This window comes from Sminthopsis crassicaudata, chromosome X, assembly GCF_048593235.1.
Source record: "Sminthopsis crassicaudata isolate SCR6 chromosome X, ASM4859323v1, whole genome shotgun sequence".
Classification (NCBI taxonomy): domain Eukaryota; kingdom Metazoa; phylum Chordata; class Mammalia; order Dasyuromorphia; family Dasyuridae; genus Sminthopsis; species Sminthopsis crassicaudata.
The window spans coordinates 70,636,390-70,657,497 of record NC_133623.1 but is presented as its reverse complement, the minus strand read 5'-3'; the positions used below and the strand labels follow the sequence as shown (position 1 = coordinate 70,657,497).

Below are 21,108 nucleotides of genomic sequence, written 5' to 3'. Positions count from 1 at the left end.
TTTAGTCTCTCAGCAATGGCCCGCCCTGGGAGAGGTATCTCTTCCGAGTCTTGCCCCAGTAGCCTGAGCCCCAAATTCAGCTGCTTAATCTTGCCTCCTGAGAATGGACATCCTGACCTCTGACACCGACGCCCCTCCTGAATGGGGGGGGGGGGATTTGAACCCAGTTAGTCTTTCCACTGTTGCTCGCCCCCCACGTCCCCGTCCCTCAGGTATAAAAGGGTGAGAAACTGAGGTTCAGAGAGGTGGGGGTGGGGGGGGTTGGGAGCCAGGGCTCTTGGTATCAGTTACCCCGAGCTGGCTCCTCCCTTCCCTCTCCTTCCTTCCTCCCTCTTTCCCTCCCTCCCTCCCTCCTTCCTTCCTCTCCTCCCTTCCTCCCTCCCTCCCTTCCTTCCTCCGTGGTCCCGTCCTTCCTTCCCTCGCTCGGGGCCCCGCGGCCCCCAGACACACGCAGGGCGGCTGGAAGGCGCCCCTCGGCCGCGGGCCCCAGGCCGTGTGACCCGGGCTGGCTCGGCCCGAGCCCGGCTCCTCCTTCCTGCCTTTCCCAGCTGGGAGCCAGAAGGAGGCGAGGAGAGGCCCCGCCCACGCCCCGCCCCCGACGGCCTTGGCCTTGCCCCTGAGCGCGGTGGGGGGGGAGGGACGGTTTTCAGCGGGAGGGAGGAAGGGAGGAAGGGAGAGAGGGAGGGAGGGAGAGAGAGAGAGAGAGAGATTGAAAGAGAGAGAGGAAGGAAGAGAGAGAGGGGGAAAGAGGGAGAACGGGAGGGAGCGAGAGGCGAGCCCGGGCGGGCGGGCAGGGCGGCAGGTGGGCTCGGGCCACCTCTCGGGCACAGGTGAGCCCCGGGGACCTGCCCAGCGGCGCCCTCGGTCCCACGTGGCCCCCCTTCGGTGCCCTCGCCAAGCTACCAGGTGAGCGCCCTGCCAGGTAGGTGAGCGAGGAGCGGGAGCCGGGGTCCCCCGGCGGGCCGGGGCAGCCTCCGGCGCGGGAGCGGGCGCGGGGGGCCCGGGCGGGCCGGGGCGGGGCGGCGCGGCGCCCGGGCCGCCTCTAGGTGTACAGGGCACTTCGGAATAGGCTGGCCGCCGGCCCGCAGACGAGGCGAGAAAAGCACATAACGGGCGCAGAGCAGGCGGCTGCCCTGCGGTGCGAATGTAAACTGAAGCCTGGCGCGGGGGGAGGGGGCGGAGAGGGAGAGCGAGCCCCGGAGCCCGAGGGGGGGAGGGGCGGGGGAGGAGCAGGGGCCGGGGAGCGGAGAGGAGCGACGGGAGGAGGGGGCTGGGAGCAGGAAAGAGCTGGGAGCGTGGAGCGCTCCACTGTTTGAACAAGAGGCCTGGCCTGCCAGGTGAACCTGCGGAGCTCTGGCGCCTGGGGCCCGGGGAGGAGGAGGAGGACAGCCCGGGCCGCCGGCCCCCGGCCCGCTTGCAACATCTTCCCTTTAAGTCACTCGACTACCAGTTAGGAAGCAGCCGCTCACAGCCGGGCCTTGCCAGTGACTCCAAAGAAACAAATAAAATAAGCTCTGCCGTCCCCAAGTTTCTCCTCTGCGGGAGAAAGACCCGCAACTTAGGCGAGAACATTGATTAAGCTCCTACTGTGTGCCAGGCCCTGTGCGAAGCACTCAGGATGGAAAGGAGACAGCTGGGCCTTGCTCTTGAGGAACCACAAGTGCCGTGGGAGCCCCAAGGTGCTCGTCCCTGTGTTCAGACAGCTCTGGGCAGGAGCAGTTAGAGGGGGTCAGCAGCAAGAAAGCGCAGGGGGGGGGGGTTTCACATACCTAGAGCCTATACAAACGTTCCAGACTCAGATGTAGAAGAAGCCAAATAAATGCAGGGTAATTGGGGAGGCACTGGGGATCAGAGGAAAGCTCCTCTAGAACATCATTCTCAGAGCCGGGGCTGAAAGGATCCTTGGGTCCCTCCTTTCCGGGGCACAGGAGGTAAAAACTATCTTCATAATCATCTAAGACATCTTCATTTCAAATATGGTAAATACCCATGGGTCAAACCCACATAAAAGCTCTTTGTCATTTTAAGAGTATAAATGGGCCCTGATTCCAACAAAATTGGGGAATGGCTCCTCAAAGAGGTGGCCCCGAGAATGAGAGGAAGTGGGATTCATAGAGGGTTAAGGGGGGGGGGGGGGGAACGAAGGGAGAGTACGCTTAAGTCACAGGAGATAGCCTGAGCCGGAACTCCCAGATAGAAGATGAAATGTCACGTGAGGGATGATGAGGCCATTTTGGCCTAAGAGTAGAGTGTGTGGAGGGAGTAACATTGTTTCCAAACCCCTGGGGGGTCCAGATGTTGATCCAAGCGCTTTGCGCTAAATATTCTCTGAAATAACTCTCTAAGCCTTAAGTAAGTAATTGCCTAATTTGTTACAATATATCTTATATCACCACAGACACAGATACATTGTATCCCCACCCCAGGGATTACATAGTATTTGTTTTTCCTTTTTGTTACTTTTGAAATGGATTTGCAGAACCAGAATAGAGCCCATTGGAGTCAGGGATAATGAAAGTACAACCAGACTGGTATCGATAAATGCCAAACCCAGGGGTCTGCATTTGATCCCAGAGGTAATAGGGAGCCCCTGAAGTTTGTGGAGCAGAAGACTGTGCTTTTTTCCTACTTAACTTTTTCAATGCAGACACTGGTGACTTAGACATTGTATCCCTGTAATGATAGGTCCTGAAGAGACCTGAGTTTACTCTTTTCAAGAAATGGAAACTCTTGATTGGTTGTTCCTACCCACGAGTGCAGGTAAACTGTAGCTATTAGTAAACTAAACTGTTAGTATAGCTAATCCCCCAATTGTGGGTGCCATTTGGAATGCATTTTCATACTTTTGGGGTCTGAGAATGCCCAGTTAAGAGAAGTCTTTTGTAGAAACCTGCCTTGGAAGTTGCACAACATTCCGGGCTCCCCTCCTGTTTTTGGAATACATGATCTCACTCCTCACACTAATGCAAGGACCAGACCTAAAAAGCCATCTGAGCTGAGTTGCTGTCTGTCTTAGGGTCAAAAGAGGCAATTAAATGGCTCTGGCTTTAAAGCAATGAATCTCAAACCTCCTTTCCCGACTAGAGATGATGATATTAACAAAGATTTTGTTTAAGGAAAAGAAATGATCATTTTCTTGTTGAAAACAAGATTTGTTTAAGGTAAAACAGACAATCTAGAATTGATTGCGGCCGGATTGTTTTACCTTTTGCTCACTGGCGTCCTTTTCTTCAAGGTGCATCAACAAAATGGCGCACAGTCAGACAATGAGAGGGGAATAAAAAGAAGAGGTTTGGGCCTTAGGAAAATTACTCCCCCCACTAGCTCCCCTCCTACCCTCAGAATGTATTTTTCAGGGAAGGAGCAGGCCTGGTGACTACATGAAATGCAGAAGTGAGTTTCAGAGCCTCCCTGTCACCTGACCACACACAGTCCATTAAGCTGCCCCCACTTCGCCCCCTTTGCCCCTGTCTACATCTGTTCTTTGGGCTGCTCATTCCCCAACTCGCCATCGGCCTCAGATCCAAAGCTATGCCGGCAGATGATGAGCCACAAGCTAGTTAAAGCAAAGAATAATCAAGGGCTGACAAAACACAAGATGATGAAGAGGGTTGAGAGACTCGCAGAGGAGAGATTAACTGCTGAGTTAGTGTCAAGTAGCACTTAGGTGTCAGAAAAGAGATCTATGCAAAGAGCAAGTGAGAAGACTGGTGATAATGAAGTGGACTTGAAAATCCTTGGAGTGGTGGAATAAACGAGGTCACTCAAGAACAAAATATGGAGCAGCACAAGGAAATTAAGGCCAGGAAGCTGTGAGATAACAATTGGCCTTGGTTCCTTTCTCTTAGGACAGAAGTTTCCCAATCTTCTTTCTCTGTTTTTCACTAAACTCTCCCATACTTTCTATCCGGGATGAAATGATAGAAATTCTAGGGTTTCCCGTGTAGATACATTAAAATATAAAGTAGAGAGATTGATTCATCTTAGTGAAATCATCTCATTTGCCTATGATTTCCCTGTATCCCCCTGGAGTATATTTACCTCAGGTTGGGAATCTCCTGTCTTAAAAAAGAAGCAAATCCTGATCAGCTGAAGGGAATGCTGAATAGGAAATAAACATTTATTAAGCGCCTACTGTGAGCTAGGCCCTGCTTCCTTAGCAACCCCTGCATCCCCCACGGACACAATGATTTAGGCAAACGTCAGGAGGGAGCGTGGAAGAGTGCACCAGAGGACGGCCGAGACTGGCATCTTGTTTCAGAGTTTCCCGTCTTTTGCAGACCATGCCACAGATGCCAGGGGGTTGGCCTACGTGTTCTGCCTAGAAGTTGAGGAGGTCAAGAATGAACTTTGACCTTTCCTGATACTGGTGGTGGAATGACACCTGGAGACCTGTACCGAGTGCTCAGGTAACAACATCTCTTTCCTACCTCATCTCTTGGCGTGTTTTGGGTTGCTGTTGAAGCTTAACTTCTTGGCCTTCTTTGTCAGGCTTCGGTATTCATCCCCAAAGGTCCCTTTCCGACTCTTGATTCCAATACTAATTATGCTACAGAAGGCACCACGCCAGGCTCATGGGCATAGAGCTAAAAGCACGGGCAGTCGACTTTATAAGCAAGTGGTTGTCACTGGGGGTGCAGAGAGAGAAGGGAAACAATCCTCCTTCACCCGCAGGGAGCTTATATTCTAAAGGGGAAGATAATATGGATACGTTTACACATGACAAGTACAGCATTCCAAATGGAGCCTTGGAGCTTAAGTCCCAAACCCCCACTGTGCAGAGGAAGAAACTGAGGCCCCCAATGCTCGGCCAGAGCTGACATTGGAGCCCCAGTTCCTCTTTCCTCAGGGCCTGTGATGAATGTACAGTTTGTCTTGCCACGATGCGGGGTGGGGGGAGGGAAGGCGGGGAGAGGAGACAGAGGAGGGAGCCTACGAGGCTCATAACTGGACGAGACCAAGCTCTCCTGTTACAAAGGAAGAAAAAGTGAGGTCCAGAGAACCCTCAGAGATGCCAATCTAGCTGAAGGATGAGATAAGTACAAAAATAACTGGGTCAAGAGGACACGGAGAGGGTTGGCCTTGGGCAGGAGAAAGCCTCTTCAGCCTTTGAGACTATGAAGTGTTCCACATTTTTCATTTTCCAGAGTGCTTTCTCAATATCAAATGAATTCTTCCTGGCATCCCTCTAGGAGAACTAGAAGGGAGGTATTTTGCTTGCTTAAAAAAAATAGTACTGAGAAACCGAGGTCTAAAAATGAAACGATTCTCAAAACCCGGGGTATTACTGGAGTGACACGAGAACCATGTTCTATCCCTGCTGCTTTTATCGGACTATCAGATTGAGCTGGAAGGGTGACTCCCCTGCCCCCATTTTATAGAGGAAAAAACTGAGGCACAGGGAGAGGAAGGGACTTGCTTGATGTCATACTTAGGATGCCACTAAGACACCACTAAGTTCAATCCCCTCCTTTTTTAGTGAGGGAAACTGAGACCCCGGGAAGGGAAGGGACTTGCCCAAAGTGGCACAGAGGTGGGACTCCAGAGCCGGTGGTGTTTCTGCTTCCGCCCAATCATTTAGCCTTCTGCTTAGAAGCCTCAAAGCTCCATCACCAAGAGATTGTTTAGAACTCTTTACGCCCAGGGTTCCCGTGGCCAGCTCTAGGCCAGGGGTCTGGTTCGGCTGAGTTCCAACGTGGGCTCAGGAACTTCTCGGCTGGGCCGGCTGACTCAAAGTACTTTGCCTTTCTGCCTCCGTTTCCTCATCTGTGAAATGGGGGTGATAAGAATAGTACCTCCTTTACCTTCCCTTAGTTGAGGATTAAGTGAGATAATATTTGTAAACTGCTTCTCAAATCTTGCTCGTTAATATTATTGCTATTGATTTGAATCTGTGCTGTCTCTCACCACGTGGGTTTGGGGCTTATTTTGCGAGTCACCTGGCCCAGCACTCCCCCAGCACATCCACTTAGGCACACTCTCTGTGTCAACCCCAAACCCCCATCAGTAAATGGAAATCAGATCTTGAAGGCTTCATCCCAAAAGTACATTTCGGAGGGAGGGGAGAAGGCCTTTTGGGACACTAGAAATGTTTCCCTGGGCCTTCCTTGGACCAGGAGAGGAGTGAACCTTGTCCCCTGCCCCTGGTGCCGAGGGTGGGATGGGGCCCAGCCCCTTACACGTACTCAGACGAGTCGGGGCAGTCTCACGGCCTTGGCCTCCGTGATGTTCTTCTGGGAGCTTCCAAAAAAGGTATTGCCTTTCATTGCTGAATGTAGGCCCCACCTCGGCCCGTCCCGGTGAGACATCCCTTGTAACAAAGAATGACAGAGTAAGAGAAAAAAAGCAAACTTGTCCAATGCAGCAGTTGTGTCTGATGGCGTATGCGGTGCTCCACACCCATAGGCCCCCAGCTCTGCACAGACACGGGGAGGTGCGTTTTCTCCACCCAAGCTTGTTCAAAGACCCATTTGACAAGGATTGACTCTGTGCCAAATCTGTCCTAATCCTGGGGATGCTGAGACTCAAGGAAAACAACCTGGAAGGAGTTTATATTCTGGGAGGGGAGGGGGCAATGGGCAGGGGGCCCTGCATTTAGGTGGAGATTTGTTTGTTCTTTCATTTGTGTTGTCATACTTATTGTGTGTATTCTCCTGATAACTTTTAAATTTTAAAATAAAAATCAAAATGCTCACTATAATTTTAAATAAAAATTATCTCTTTCCCCCCTCTCATCCTCCCTTTCCCTACTCTTTGTCTCCTCTTTCTCTCTTCCCTCCCTTCCCCCTTCTTTCCCTTTGTCACCTCTTCCCTTTCCTTTCTACCTCCCCCCTTCTCTTTTCTACCCCCTTTCTTCTTCTTTCTTTTCCCTTCCCTCTCTTTCCCTTTGCTCTCTCTTCTTTTTCCCCTTTCCCCCCTTCATTCCCCTCACTGCTTCTTCCTTTCCCACTTTCCCCCTTCTCTTTCCTCTCTTTTCCCCCTCTCCTCCCCTCGTCCCTCCTCTTTTCCTTCTCCTCGTCCCTCGGCTTTTCTCCCTCCTCCTTTTCCTCCTCTTTGTTCCTTCTCCCCTTTCCTTCCTCTCCCCTCCCCAATCAGGAGGCTTCAGCTACCCCGTTTCTCACCACAAACAAGGCAGGGCTCTGCCCTCCTCCTCTCAGATCCACTGGAGTGCTAGATGCATATCCCCGGACCACACGCCTCCCAAGCAGAAAGGCTGGGCCCATCACGAGCCTGCCTAAAGGTTATGTCTCTGGAACTCTCAGAATCTAGGAAGACTTTTCCCTATTCCAGGTGATGCTTAGCTTGTCATGCCAAGGGTGCCCCTTGCTAAGTACCCTGCATGCCATTGTTCACTTAAAACAATTTTAAATTCAGAATCTAAACACCAAAAAGGAGCATTATATGCCGGGCAGAACCGCGAAAGAGGCCGTCCTGTGAGACTTCGAATCTCCATTTCTTCTCGCTTGCTTTTTCAGGAAAAAAAAAAAAAAAAAGAAAAAAGAAAAAAAAAAAAAAAGGATGTAATAAATTCCACACGTCACTTTCAAAACTGTCCTGCTCGTCTTTGCTTCCTTCTGAACTTCCTTCTGTACTCTCTGTCAATCAACAAGCATCTCGTAAGCACTTACTGGGTGCCAGCTCCCATACTGAGGATCCAAAGAGAGGCGAAAGCCTGGGACCACCCCCAAGGAGCTCACGTCCCGATGGGGTACACAACTTGACACAGACTGGATATATGTCCACAATCCAAATGGGAGGTGATCTCGTAGCACTGGGGGGTGGGGGTGGAATTTGAGCTGAGCCTGGAAGGGAGACCAAAGTGAGCAGGGAGAGTGTTCCACACTTAGGGGATAGCCGGGGAACCTGCCTGGAGCCACTGGTTCACAGACCAACCAGGACACGGATGTCATGGGATCAGAATATATTGGGAAGGAATCAGTTTGAAGAAGACTAGAAAGTCTGGTTGGGGAGTGCTATAAATGACAAATCGAGGATTTCCTATTTGCTCCTGAAGATAATGGGGAGCTGCGGGAGCATATTGAATAGAAATATATAGAATAGAAAAATGACACGGTCAGATTTGCCCTTTTGGAAAATCCCTTTAACAGTTGAGTATAGAGCATGAATTGGAATGGGGAGAGACTTAAGGCGGGGAGAACCCGAAAAAGGGCATCTGCACCAGAGTGGGGGCAGGGCCAGAGGAGAAATGGGGACGGCTACAAGGAATGCCGTGAAGGTTAGAAGAGACAGTGGGTGGCCACAGAGTGGACGTGGGAGGGAAGAGTGTGAGGAGGCCAGGAGGAGGGTGAGCTAGGGAGATCTGGGTGGCCGGGAGGATGGCCCTATGTTAGTAATCGAGAAGTTGGGGAGATGAGGGATCTGTTTTAGATAGGTTGAGTTTGAGATGCCTGGGGCACGGCTGTTTTGAGGTATCCCAAGGGTAATTAGTGCTGCCAAACAGAAGTATGGTAGAGAGGTGAGAGTTGGATTTGACCATCATCCACAGTAAGATGATAACTGGACCCTTGGAAGCTTAGGAATCACCAAGAGAGATGGTTTAGAGGGAGAAGAGGACAGAGCCTTGAGGGATACCTTTAATGGGTGTGACCTAGACAAAGATCCAACAATAGAGACTGAGGAACATTTTTTTTTTATTTCAATGACCTTACTGCTAACCCTCCTCACTTCTCCCCATTTCCTGACCCCCATGAAAAGTTCAGAGAAAGGAAAAAAACATCCTTTAGCCAAGAAACCAAACTAAGCAAAACAAATCCACCCATTGGCCGAGTCCAAAAATAGGCCTCTGTACCATGTGTCCTTGAGCTCCGTATCAGGAGGCTGATAAAGTGTTTTCAGGAGACGCGGCTGATTACCTCTTCTATCCAAGTTCTCAAGTCTCTCAGAGTGGTTCACAACAGCACTGCTGTCCTCGTTAAAATTGTTCCCCTGGCTCCGTTCGCTTCTGTGTCAGCTCATACCATCCAGATGGTATGTCTTTTGTTATTTCTAGTAGAGCAATATTATTCCATTCTATTCGCATCCCATGCTCCACTTCCCCACTGGACTTTCAGATGGGCTAATCAGCCCTGCTGGGCCTGCTCCGGGCCACCTGGTTTTCTACACTGACCGCCTCATCTGAGGATGTCCCACCCTTGCACAGGAGGTTCAGAACACTGGATCTTTGATGCCATCTGTGGCATCTCAGGACAGCATGCTGGGGGCCTTTGAGCTCCTGACCTTGGGGTATCCTAGTACCGTTGCTACCCCACTGGCCGCTGACAATTCCTGGGACTTCCTGAGTCCTCACCCTGAACTTTTTTTTTTTTAGCTCCCTGGGTATACTTCTCAGTTCTTGCTGCTCCCAGTTACAGAGCCACACAGGCTCCATGTATCTCTGGCTCATTGCTGGTCATGCTGGGAAGCTCTCTGGTACTCCCTTTTCCTGTCCTTGGGCTTCTGACCTATTTTGATCACTGGCTTTGACACTCTCCATTACCCTCTTCTCCTGGATATTTTAATGATCTTGTTCTCTCCACGTTTTCCTCCTATCCATCTGATTGCTCCCCTTCTGTCTTCCTCCAGTCATGCTCACTGGCTCTGATCATCTCCCAGGCTCATTTCACTTGGCGGCCTCATCAGTTCCCATGGATTCAGTTATCATCTCTCTGTTCATGATTCTCACATCTACTTGTCCAGTCTTAAATTCTCTCAACCTCCAGCCTTACAGACATCTCAAACTGAATGTCTGCTAGACATCTTACACTTACCACGTCCAACGTGAACTCAGTATCTGTTCTCCCCAAAGCTCCCTCTTCCCAAATTTTCCTGTTACCATTGAGTGTACCGCCATCCTCCCATCTCCCAGTTTTAAGCCCTCACTCTCTCATCTCCCCATATCTAGTCTGATGCCAAATCCTATTGATTTTACTTCCACAACATCTCTCCGATGTACCCTCTTCACTTCTCTGACCCATATCACCTCACACCTGGACTACTGCAATAGTGTTAAGTCCGGCCTAGCTCCCTGGAGGCCTCGGGGTCTGCCAGAGTCAGGACAAGGACAAGCAAAAGTCCTTGGTTTTTAGGGGGAGAAGCAGGCAAACTGCCAGGAGTTTTGCCAAAGATTTCTTCTCGATTCAGGAGTCCAGAATCTCCACCTCTCTACTCCTCGTCCTGCCACCAAGTGAGTCTACTCTCTCTCACCCCACCCTCTAATCCTAGCCTACGGTTATCTTAACCCCAAACATTGAACTGCCATTTATCTAAACATATGCTAGTAGAGTCATTGTCTCATATCTAACAGGTAATTAGCCTTAAGTGCTTCCTTGTCTGATTCAAGTACAACTTTTCCTAGTTTCAGCCCTTTACAAGATAGCTGAATACATACATACATACACACATATGTATGTGTATATATATTTATATATAATCGTCTCCCTGCCCCAAGTCTCAGCCCATTCCAGTCTCTAAAAGAACCCGTCTGCCCATGTCACGTCCCCCAGTCCCAACATCCACTCACTTAACCTCGGGATCCAATGCAGAATGCCCTGCTTTAAAGCTCTCCTGCCTTTCTATTCTTTTCACATCTGACTCCTTTTGCTCCAGTGACAGTGATGTCCTGGCCGTTCCTTCCACATGAAGCTCCATCTCCTGATTCAGGGCATTTTCCCAGGGAGGCCCCATGTCTAGAAGACACTCCCTTATTCCTGTCTCCTACTTCATGGATTTCTTCAAGGTCCATCCCAAATCTCACCTTCTATAGGAACCCCCCCCCACTCCACCCCTTTTATTTCTAGTACCTCCCCTCTGGTGACAATTTCCTGTTGATCCTTTCTGGAGCTTGTCTGTGCAGTTATTTGCACGTCGTCTCCCCCGTTAGACCATGAGTTCCTCTAGGGTAGGGCTTCTTAACCTTTTTACTCATGACTCCTCTTCTCCTGAGAACTTTTTCTGTGATGTGATCCTGAGTAAATAGGAATATACAGCGCTATACAAATGAAACATTTCCTGATAATAAATCATAAAGAAATGTATTTCAAAACAATTCTCTTGTAGACACATAATTTTTCCATTTATTAAAGATGAAGGCAAATTCACATACTAATGAGATGGATGTGCTTGTTTATTTTTACATAAAGAATTAAATCTTGCTGGAATATTTGATCCCTTTTACTGTTGCCAAATTTTTCACAACACCCACATTCAAATGCACGACTCCATATGGGTTCAAGACACACAGTTTAAAAAGCTTTGCTCTACAGGCGGGCCTGACTTTTCCCTTCCTTTGTATCCCTACTGCTTAGCGCACTGTCTGGCACATCGGAGCTTCAGAAATATCTATTGACTGCTTGAATTCCGGGCTGGAAGGCACTCATTGTACTTTCGGATTGGATTTCTTGATCGTCTCTTAGTCTTGGGTAAATCTCAGATTTTTGCTAGAGTAGGTGTTTGGGAACCGGTGGCCATTTGACGGGAAGAGAGATCGACCGTGAAGATACTCCCCCCAACCCCTACCCCACGTGCAAAAAGAGAACATATTAAGAGGCAGTAGAGACAGTATTGACTTTGGAGTTAGAGGACCCAGGTTCACATTCTTAACCCCAGGAAAAGCACTTCCCCTCCTGGACCTCAATTTCCATCTCTGTAAATGAAGAGGTCAGATTAGATGGCCTCTGAGGTCCTGTCCAACTCTGGCTCTAGGAGCCTATGCGTTACCTTGGGCGAATCCCTTCCCTGGCCCTCAGTTTCCTCATCTGTAAAATGAGAGGATCAGCCTCAGTGACTTTTGGAGTCCTGCCAGTTCTAGATCTCTGATCCAATGAACAGTTTTTCTTTTTCCTTTTCTTCAGCCGAGTCCTCAATATCATCCTCTTTGTGAAGCATCTGCTACATCTTTGTTTAGCACATGTTCCCGATTGTAGGGTGGGAGGAAGAGGTTGGAGATGAGAGAGCAGGGAGGGAGAATCATCCTCTGGGTGGTCAGCTCTTCCATTGCTGCCATTGGGGAAATCAAAAATACTAAAAACCGGTGCCCTTTTCTTGAGAAATCCTTAGCATTTTACACATATCGAGCACATTTGTCCAGTGCTTATTTATTGCCTGAATGTTAAATGAGTCATTTGTGAACAAGACTATTTTACTAACTCAATTGTATTTGTTTTAATTTTAAATTTCAGCTTACAGCACCTTCATTGTCAAAGGCGTCTCCTTCTCCATTGTAAGACATCCCTTGTAACAAAAAAAAAAAAAAAAAAAATTAGAAAAAGGGAAAAAAACAATTCTATAAAACTTAATCTGTATATCAGGGCTCCTCAAACTTTCTCCACTCATGACCCCTTTTTGCCCAAGAAATTTTTATGTGACGCCAGGTATATAAAATAGGTATACAGAGCAGACATTTACGGATAAGTCAGAATTTTGTGAGCCCCACATTCAGTTACGTGACCCCATAGGAGACTGCAACCCACAATTTAAGAAGCTTTACCATGTAGTCTGTCTGTGTGTGCAATATCCCATCACCCTTTGCAAAGCCATTTGTTTGCTGATGTCTTCTTTGGGAATTAGCTTGGCTTCTATAATTATTCCATGTTCTCTTCCTTCTCTCAATTTTCTTTCACTACAAAGAAACATTTTAAACTTTCTGTCAATAGGACATATGCCTTGAGTTTCCTTTTCGGATAGAGGGACTAGGCTAGATGGTACCATTGCCAGCCTGTTGCTCAAGCCCCTTTAGCCCGGGGGCATGTGTGTGTGCCAGGTGGGTATTAGGGCATGGACTCCAACCCTCACATCAAACAGAGCCGTTGGATGGCTGCTTATGGAACCTGGAATGAAGGATGAGCTCCTAGTTAAAGGGATGCCCCTGCCATCAGGCCACTAGGGGGCTGAAGCAGCCAGTCCTTGTTCCTGAAGAGGCCCTGAGAACCCTTCAAGAGCTAGCACAACTTTGACAAGCTTCTCCTCTCTCCCTAGGGAGTAGCCTATTTACTGGGAAAAGTCTGAGGTGGCACAGCACTTCCCGTTCTGGCATCTGTGGCGTCAGACAAGACTGAGCCAAGCACAGGCCTTTACACATAGTAAGCGATTAATTAATAAGTGTTTGTGGGATTCCTCCTCCTGGCCATCTCGGTTGATGCTTTGGTTTTGCTGAAATGCTTTTTTTTCCTTCTCTTTCTCCCCTAGTCTCTGGTGCCTGGGACAGTGGCTGGCTGAGTAGGTTCAGAGGGAAAGCACAGGGCTTCGGGGCCAAGGGTATTAAAGCTGTAAATTCCAATTATATGAATTGCCCTCTTTGTTCAGAAAATGGGCTGGCAAGAGCCTCAGGTAACTTATCTGCCATAATTATGGTGACGGCCCTTGAGCAAAGGGCCTTTCATGTATCTAGAGCGGTGGTCCTCAAACTTTTGAAATAGGGGCCCAGTTCCCTGTCCTTCTGACTGTTGGAGGGCCAGACTGTAGTAAAAACAAAAGCTCACCCTCTGTCTCCGCCCCTCAGCCCATTTGCCATAACCCGGCGGGCCACATAAACGTCCTCAGCGGCCGCATCTGGCCCACGGGCCGTAGTTTGAGAACCCCTGCTCTAGAGAATAGACTCTCCATTTCTGTTGAAAACATTCTGGTTGGTTCCTAAATCCAATCAGCAAACATTGACTAATTATGTGCCAAGAACTAGAGAGACCAAGACCAAAATGAATGGAATATTTGGTCCCTGTCCTCAAGGAGCTTCCATTGTGGACGTAGCCCATATTCCTATAAGTATATACGAGGAAATTTGGAATAGAAACCCTGGGGCTGGAGGGAGCATAGGCTCCTGGTTCTAGAGCTGACAGATCAGAAACCCGAGGTCCAGGAAAGGTTGCCCAGATTGGAAACATGGAGGACAGATCCCTTCCCCTCCCTGAGCCTCAGTACAACAAAGAGGTTAGACCTGATGGCCTCTGAGGTCCCTTCCAGCGTGAGAACTAGGATCCCTATGAGCGTACCTTCACAGTCACATCATGACTGAAATGAATAATAATTCCTGATTTGTAAAACAAGCAGCTGACTTAATGGGCTTTAAAGCTGGCTGCCCTGCTGTGGGTGTAAAAGTCTGGGATGTCTTGTGCAGAGTCACATAGGTGGGAGAATCTTCTACCCATGGGGTGGTTGTCCAGAGGCTCCTGACGTGGGATTGCCTGTGTCTGCATGAAGCCCCACAAAGCTCTAGGCCAGAGACCCCTCCAGTGAGATCCGAGGCCACTCAAAAGTGATTGACATGGTGAGCCATAAGGGAACATGTCCGGCTCAGTGCCCAGGCTATGCCCCTGGAGATATGCCCTAGGATGAGCAACCCATCATTGGCGTCTGTCTCGGACAGGCCCAGAATTCAACCAGAGGGAGAAATTGGATGGGATCACATGTTGGCAACTCTCGGTGATCCCAGCCTGCACAAAAACCGTATCCTTTTCTTGCTTGTGATGCTCCAGGGCTGCCAATCGCTCAATGCCATCATCACCAGAGCCCACGTGGTGTGGCTCAAAAGTGCGACAGAAAGACACAAGGTGTGGACAGGTGGAATGAGGAGCTTTTGTAGAAAATACCTCCAAAGATGTATATGTCCAGGAAAGAAGAGGGGTGAACAATCACATGCTGCCCTATAATTTAACTCAGGGAAGTCGATGAAGTCAGCTGGAGGGAGGACAAAAGGAAAACAGAAGCTGGCCCAGGACGCATCCCGGCATGACTCCTCATACTGGGCGGGGGGGAGCAGGGGGGGTGATGATGGACGAGCCAGTGTAAAAGGCCGAGAAGTCACAGTAATACGGCATGGGGGGAGACACTGGAGGGGAATAGTGTCGAGGAAAACCAGGCAGGAGACTGGCTGGGGAAGGTGAGGCCCCGGTGTCAGAAGCGGTGCATCCTGAGACAAGGCCCGAGCTCCCAGAGGGTAACTTCATAGAGAGCACTGTGGTGGGGCACTGGGGTCAGAAGCCAGATCACAAGAGTGATCAGGAAGTGGGTGGGGAGGAAAGAGGCCGACGGGGGGCTGTCCTTTGTAGGGGTTTAGCAGTGAAAGGAAAGGGGTTGATAGCATCAAGGAAAGGCTTTTGTTGAAGGATAGGGAGAACCTGAGTTTGTAGCTGGAGGTTCCACCTTGACTTGGGCTGTACTCCTAGGGAGTAAAGGTCGAGGCGAAAAGCTGCTGGCTTGAGCCGGGCTAGAGCCATAATTTGGGAGGTGTTCCTGGGACTAAGACGCGACCAGCCAGAAGCTAAAAGACTTGTCACTTGTGGGTAGAAATGGTTTTTTTTTTTGGGGGGGGGAGGGATCCACCCTTGTCACTTCCTGCACAAGAAGCTTGGCCACCTTTTTCTGTAAATGGGAGCTTAAGTGACTAGCCCAGGGCCATACATATAGCAGGGAGACAAGTCAGAGGCTGGACTTGAATCCAGACCTTCCCGATTCCCAGAGCCCCTCTTTGTGGAAAGGAAACCCCTTGTTTACAATTTAGGTCCTTTATCAGGAGAAGGCATTTATGAGCCTCTTTAGGGGCAGCTAGGTGGCCCAGTGGATAGAGCATTTGCCCTGGAGTCAGGAAGGCCCAAATGGAAATCTGGCTCCATACAACAGCCAGGTGACCCTGGTTAAACACCGTCAGCCTCAGTTCCTCATCTGTAAAATGGGGATCGTAATAACACCCACCTGCCAGGCTTGTTGTGGAGACCGAGTGAGATAACATGGATAGCACTTTGCAAACCTGAAAGTATTCTATAACTGCAAAATTCTAGACTTATGAGTGAGGCAGAGAAATGTATCCTGGAATCATTGATTTAGAACTGGAAAGGCTCTTGGAGGTTGAGTTCAATCCCTTCCTTTTCAAGTGACTTATCCAGAGTCACGCAGCTCCTGAATGTCTATAGCAGGTTTGAAGTCAGGTCTTCAGAGATTCCCATTCTAATGGGAGCTTGGAGGAACCTTAGAGGCCTCTGAGATCAACCCCTTCATTTTACAAATGAGGAAACTGAGGCCCAGAGGGATTAAATGAATTGCCCAGATAGTGCATTTCTAGGGTAAGATTTGAACTCAGATCTCCCTGTCTTCAAGGTCCAGCATCTCCACTGGGCCACCTCGCTGCCAAGGAGGAAGGGCAAACGAGCTTCTGGATAAGTGCCATTTTCCACAGGTATTTGTGGTATAAAGGAAACAGTCAGTCACTCTGGATTTCCTGCCACTCAGTCACTGGCCTTGTGGGCTGTTTGTTGTGTTTGGGGGCGGGGAGAGAGGACAGAGGCTTTCTGAGCTCCCAGCTTGTCGCTGGCCTTGGGCTTCTGAGATAGGCAGCCTTGTCTTTTGGTTGGCCTTGCCCGTGATCTATTTGGATTTGTAAAGGAAGGCACAATCCAGGGATTAGATGTGACTTAAACAGAAATGGAGGCCGCTCTAAAATGGCATTAATCATGTCAAGAAAGGAAAATACTGTACCCTTCTCTCCACACCCCCTCCTTTCCCCCACACCCTCCCCCCTACTATTGACTCAGCCACGTTGCACAGGCCCTAAATAATCCTTGCATCCGAACTTTTTCTTATGGCATGGCTTGGCCTGGGGCTGGGGTCCGCTGCTCTTCATAAGCCTTGTGGATGGTGCTGGGGGAGGAGCACGGCAAGCACCAGGGCTGTAGGTGAGCTGCTGCCTTGCTGGGTACACCATTTGGGTCAGGGGTCGCGGAGACAGACACGGAGTCACGGAAAAGGCCCTACTGAAGAGATCTGAAATCCGTTCTATTGATCATCTGGCTTGGTAACTTGATCTTTGTCAATCCCTCGCAGCAGGCCCCGGATAGGACGGCCTCTAAACTTCCCATGAGCCTGCTAACCAGCCCCACCCTGCAACTTGAGCCGGCTTTATTTGAGCCTCTGTCAACGCTGCTCCTTGAATCTTTTTCGCAAATGGCTCCACAAGGCCTGAGAAATGGCCTGGCGTGGTGGTGCCAGGCCCTGTGAACTCCTTTAAACTTCCACCCCAAATCAATTTCCAGCATTACGTTTGCTGTCTCGTGTGTGACTGGAGAAGGCCATGGGCCCCTGCCTTGGGTCTGCTCAAAATAGCAACAACAGCTTGCTTGTGGACTCTGTTAAGACACCAGAGAGGCAGGCACCTGTCCCTGAGCTGGGTAATTATGGCCAGACCCTGAAATCCCTCTCTCTCTGCTATTTTTCTTCAGGTTGACTCGAGCTGCCCTTATCCAGAAGTTCAGTGCTCGTTGGAAGGAGAAGGCATCCCAGAAAAATGTTTCCAGCTCAGCTGCAGCCAGACCAATAGTGTGAGTCAGATGGGCCACACCCACAGACAGGACAGGGGAGGAAGGAGTGTGGCCGGGAAGGCCTGCAAAATAACTCTCACATTAGAGTAGTCGCCCAGAATCCTTTCTTTGGGGCCGTCAATTAACAAGGTCTTACTTCGAGCCTACTACGTGCTAGGAATTGCGCTAGTCATTAGAGATACAGAAACAAAACAGCCCTCGGCACCAGGACCTTGTATTCCATAGGGCGAATGTAGACATCAACAAGCTTTTATTAATTGCCTACTGTGTGCCAGACACTGTGCTGGGTCCTAGGGATACAAAGGAAAAAAAAGGGGGAAAACTCCTACCCTTGGGGGAAATGTGTGGGTGCCCACATATGTATATATGTAGTAGTTGGTGGCCTGGTATGGAAAGAGAGGAATAAGCATTTATATGGTACCTACTGTGTGCCAGGCACTATGCTAAGCATTTTTCAAATATTTTATTTGATCTTCACAACCTTGATGCATGTAAGTATGTATGTATGTAAGGTATGATCCCTATTTTACAGACGAGGAAACTAAGGCAGGTAGAAGTGAAATGACTTGCCCAGGATCCTGAAGCTAAAGGTGCCTTGAGGCTAGATTTGAACTCAGGTCTTCTGACCCTTCAAAGAAAAGAGACTGTGGGTAGCAGATTTAAGGTTACTGATGGATTGAGTTTAATTCCATCATGGCTACTAAATCTATATGCAAACTCAATAAGAATTCTGTCAAGCCGTTTAGGGTTAAATGCCTGGTAATTGACCAGGGAATTCAACAAGTCAGAAAGAGAACAGTTGGTAACAGATGAAATTCCCAGAAGCCTCAGAGAGGGGGCATTGTCAGACACACACATACCCCATCACGCTCCCCGTACAAGGTCACCAGTATATACAAATCTAGGAACTTGATTTTTACAGTGAAAGTCACTTCAAAAAATGTTTCCCTCCATTTTTTGCCCTACAACATAGCCTTTTAAAGAAGCCTGCTCTTAAAATCCGCCCCTTCCCTTCATTGCAGAGGTGGGGGACTGTGACTGCAGAATGCTGCATCCACTATTGGATGCAGTGACTTTGTTCCTACAAGAGATGCTGGGCTGGATAGGGGAAAGGAGAAGGTGATATTTGAAAATGAAGGTGCTTTTAAAAGAAAACTACCCTTAGGGGGAAATGTGTGGTTGTACATATATATACACATGTAGTAGCTGGTGGCCTGGTATGGAAAGAGAGGAATAAGCATTTATATAGCACCTACTGTGTGCTCTCTCCCTGAGGATGCCTGTATTTCCATAGGACCATTTTTTCCCCCTGAGGACACAGGCCCTCAGGACAGATGTCATTTTTGTGAGAGCACTTGCCATTTTTTTTTTTTTTTTTTTTGCCTGATTTGAGATTTATAAGAGCCCCGTAGAGAGACCCTAGGGAAAAAATGCTTGAAGATCCCAGCCTCCAGGACTTGATGTGGTATTCTTGAACAGGTCATGTTTTCTGCTAGAACCTCGTCTCTGTTTCCTTCTGTTTAAAATGAGAGGGTTTAGACTAAAAGAGCTTCTGAGATCCCCTTTTTGCCTGTGACCCCATGACCTTATGATAAAACCTGAGTTATGGATGATATTTCTTTAAGAAAAAAGGGCTTTGTGTGTGTGTGTGTGTGTGTGTGTGTGTGTGCGCGCGTGAGCGCGTGTGCATAGTGAGGGGAGAGAGTGGGGTGGGAGATACTGCTCTGGTGACTCCTGTAAATGTATTTTTAGCCTGGCCAAGTGTCAGGCAAATTGACACCATGGGCCCCAGGCCTTGCTGAGCTTGTCGCCGCCGCAGGGGTGGGGCAGAGGGAACTTGGGCCGAATCTGTTCCTCCTTTGTACTTTTGGGAAATTGATTGTGGCCTGTTTGCATTAGGTAAGGCATGCTTGTTTCACTGACTCCAGAGCAGGGTTCTTATCTTACTGCGGTCCTAATCTCTTTTCTGACTGAAATAACCCAGGGAGCCGTTGGGTGGGAGCTTGTAAACTCCTTCGGAGATCCTGAGGCCTTTCAGAATTGTTCAGGATATGTCTGACTCTTTCTGTAATTTTATATACATCTATATAATGATTATATATACATATGTAAATTTATTCATATAAGCAAATATGCGTGTATGTGTGTGCGCAGATGGATATATACACACACGGACACACATATACACATACACACGTTCGTTAAACAATCAAGCTGATGGTTCCAGGATGTTTTCCATCCAAAAGCAAAGTCCTTGTGTGTGATTGGCGATGCCAAGTGAGTTAGGAGATGCACAGCTGGTATATAACTCCCTCTCCCGCTCCTTCGTGCAGTGGGGCTCTTGACCAGATCCAGGGACAGTGGGAGAAGCGTCTCCATGGATGCAGCTTCCTGACAAGGCTGACCCGTCTCGCTTACCTGAGAAGTGTTTCTCTTGCCTTAATCCCCATCCAAGGTACAGGTAAGAACCCCTGTGTCGGAGACGGTGGCCGGCAACGTGTTCTTTCTGCCTCCCACCCGACCCAAAGGACCCTCTTGTCTGCCATCTGGCTTCATTAGACCTAATCAACCTTTTGTTCGCTGTTCTTTAAAAAACAACTTTTGATGTTGACTTTTATCTTTCGAGTATAAGTTTACTTTTCCCTTCCAGATTCCCTTCCAGAACAAAAAAAAAAAAAAATCAAATGAAGTCAACGTTTATCTGAGAATATATTATAGGATCGGAGGTCTAGATCTGGAAGGCATTTCAGAGGCCAGTGAATCCACACCCCTGTCCTTTTACAGAGGAAAAAACTGAGGCCCAGAGAGAGAAAATGATTTGCCTAGGGTCACGCAACTTCTAAGTGTGAGATAGGATTTGAACCCGGGTCTTTCTGACTTTAAACCTAAGACAACAGGCTATTTCACTCCATTCTGTCCTAAGAGAGCCATCTGGGAGCTAAGAGAATAGGTGACTCTCTCAGGTGGAATCTCATCTGTCCTAGTGATAATAGCCAGGATTTTCTCATCTTTCTTTGCCCTAATCTCCATCCATTAAACATGAGGGAAAACTTTTATTTCATTGTACTTTTATTGTGTCTTTATGTATCACCATTAATGATTTTGAGCATGTTTTCCTGGAAGTCATTTACAATTTATCATCCTTTTGAAAACCATATTCTTTGACAATAGATCCATTGGAAAGTAGCTCTCAGTGTTATGTTTGTGTCGATTCCCCGTGTATTTGGAGGATCAGACTTTTATCAGTGCCATTTCATGCAAATGTTTTTTCTACTCAATTATTTTCCTTTTCATTCTATCTTCATTGACTTTTATTGTACATTTTTAGACTTTATGGAGTCTCTTGTTTAGTTAAGAATTCTCTACCAGTTATGGTTGTAAAAAGATATCACCTGATCTCATTCTTTTCTAGCACAAATCCTCTGACCAGGTCAGCCGTCTAACATTCCCCTACACATGACAGGATCATTTCGGCTTTCATATCCTTACTGAGATTCATTCTGCCTTCTGCCTATCCCAATTCTCCCCCCCTCCCCCCCGCAAGGCTTAACTCAAGTCTCAGCTCCTCTGGAAAGGTTTCTCTGGTGTTTCTAGCTAACATTCTTTTCTTTTCAGACTTTCTGAATTTTTTTTCCTCTATCAGATATTTTGGAATTTGATAATACACTATATTGAATTGGTTTCTGTATCTAGAATTCTTTTTTTTTTATTATAACTTTTTATTGACATTACATATGCTTGGGTAATTTTTACAACATTATTCCTTTTTTAATTTTTTAAAAATTAATTTTATAATTATAAATTTTTT

The 21,108-nt window shown here is 48.2% G+C and overlaps 1 protein-coding gene across 15 annotated transcripts in view; it reads left to right on the top strand.

The window, feature by feature from the left end:
• The first annotated feature begins 629 nt into the window (after positions 1-629).
• Positions 630-21,108, top strand: part of MORC4 (MORC family CW-type zinc finger 4) — a 42,943-nt gene continuing 22,464 nt past the window's right edge. For 2 of the 15 annotated variants that reach the window (XM_074278044.1, XM_074278031.1), the window contains exons 1-4: positions 637-906; positions 4,281-4,409; positions 17,202-17,300; positions 19,634-19,761. The gene's annotated coding sequence lies outside the window, so the exon portion shown is untranslated. Of the gene's footprint in view, positions 923-4,280; positions 4,444-12,972; positions 13,077-16,571; positions 16,659-17,201; positions 17,301-19,633; positions 19,762-21,108 lie in introns of those variants that run through there. The other 13 variants (XM_074278046.1, XM_074278033.1, XM_074278037.1 and 10 more) reach the window with 12 other exon arrangements.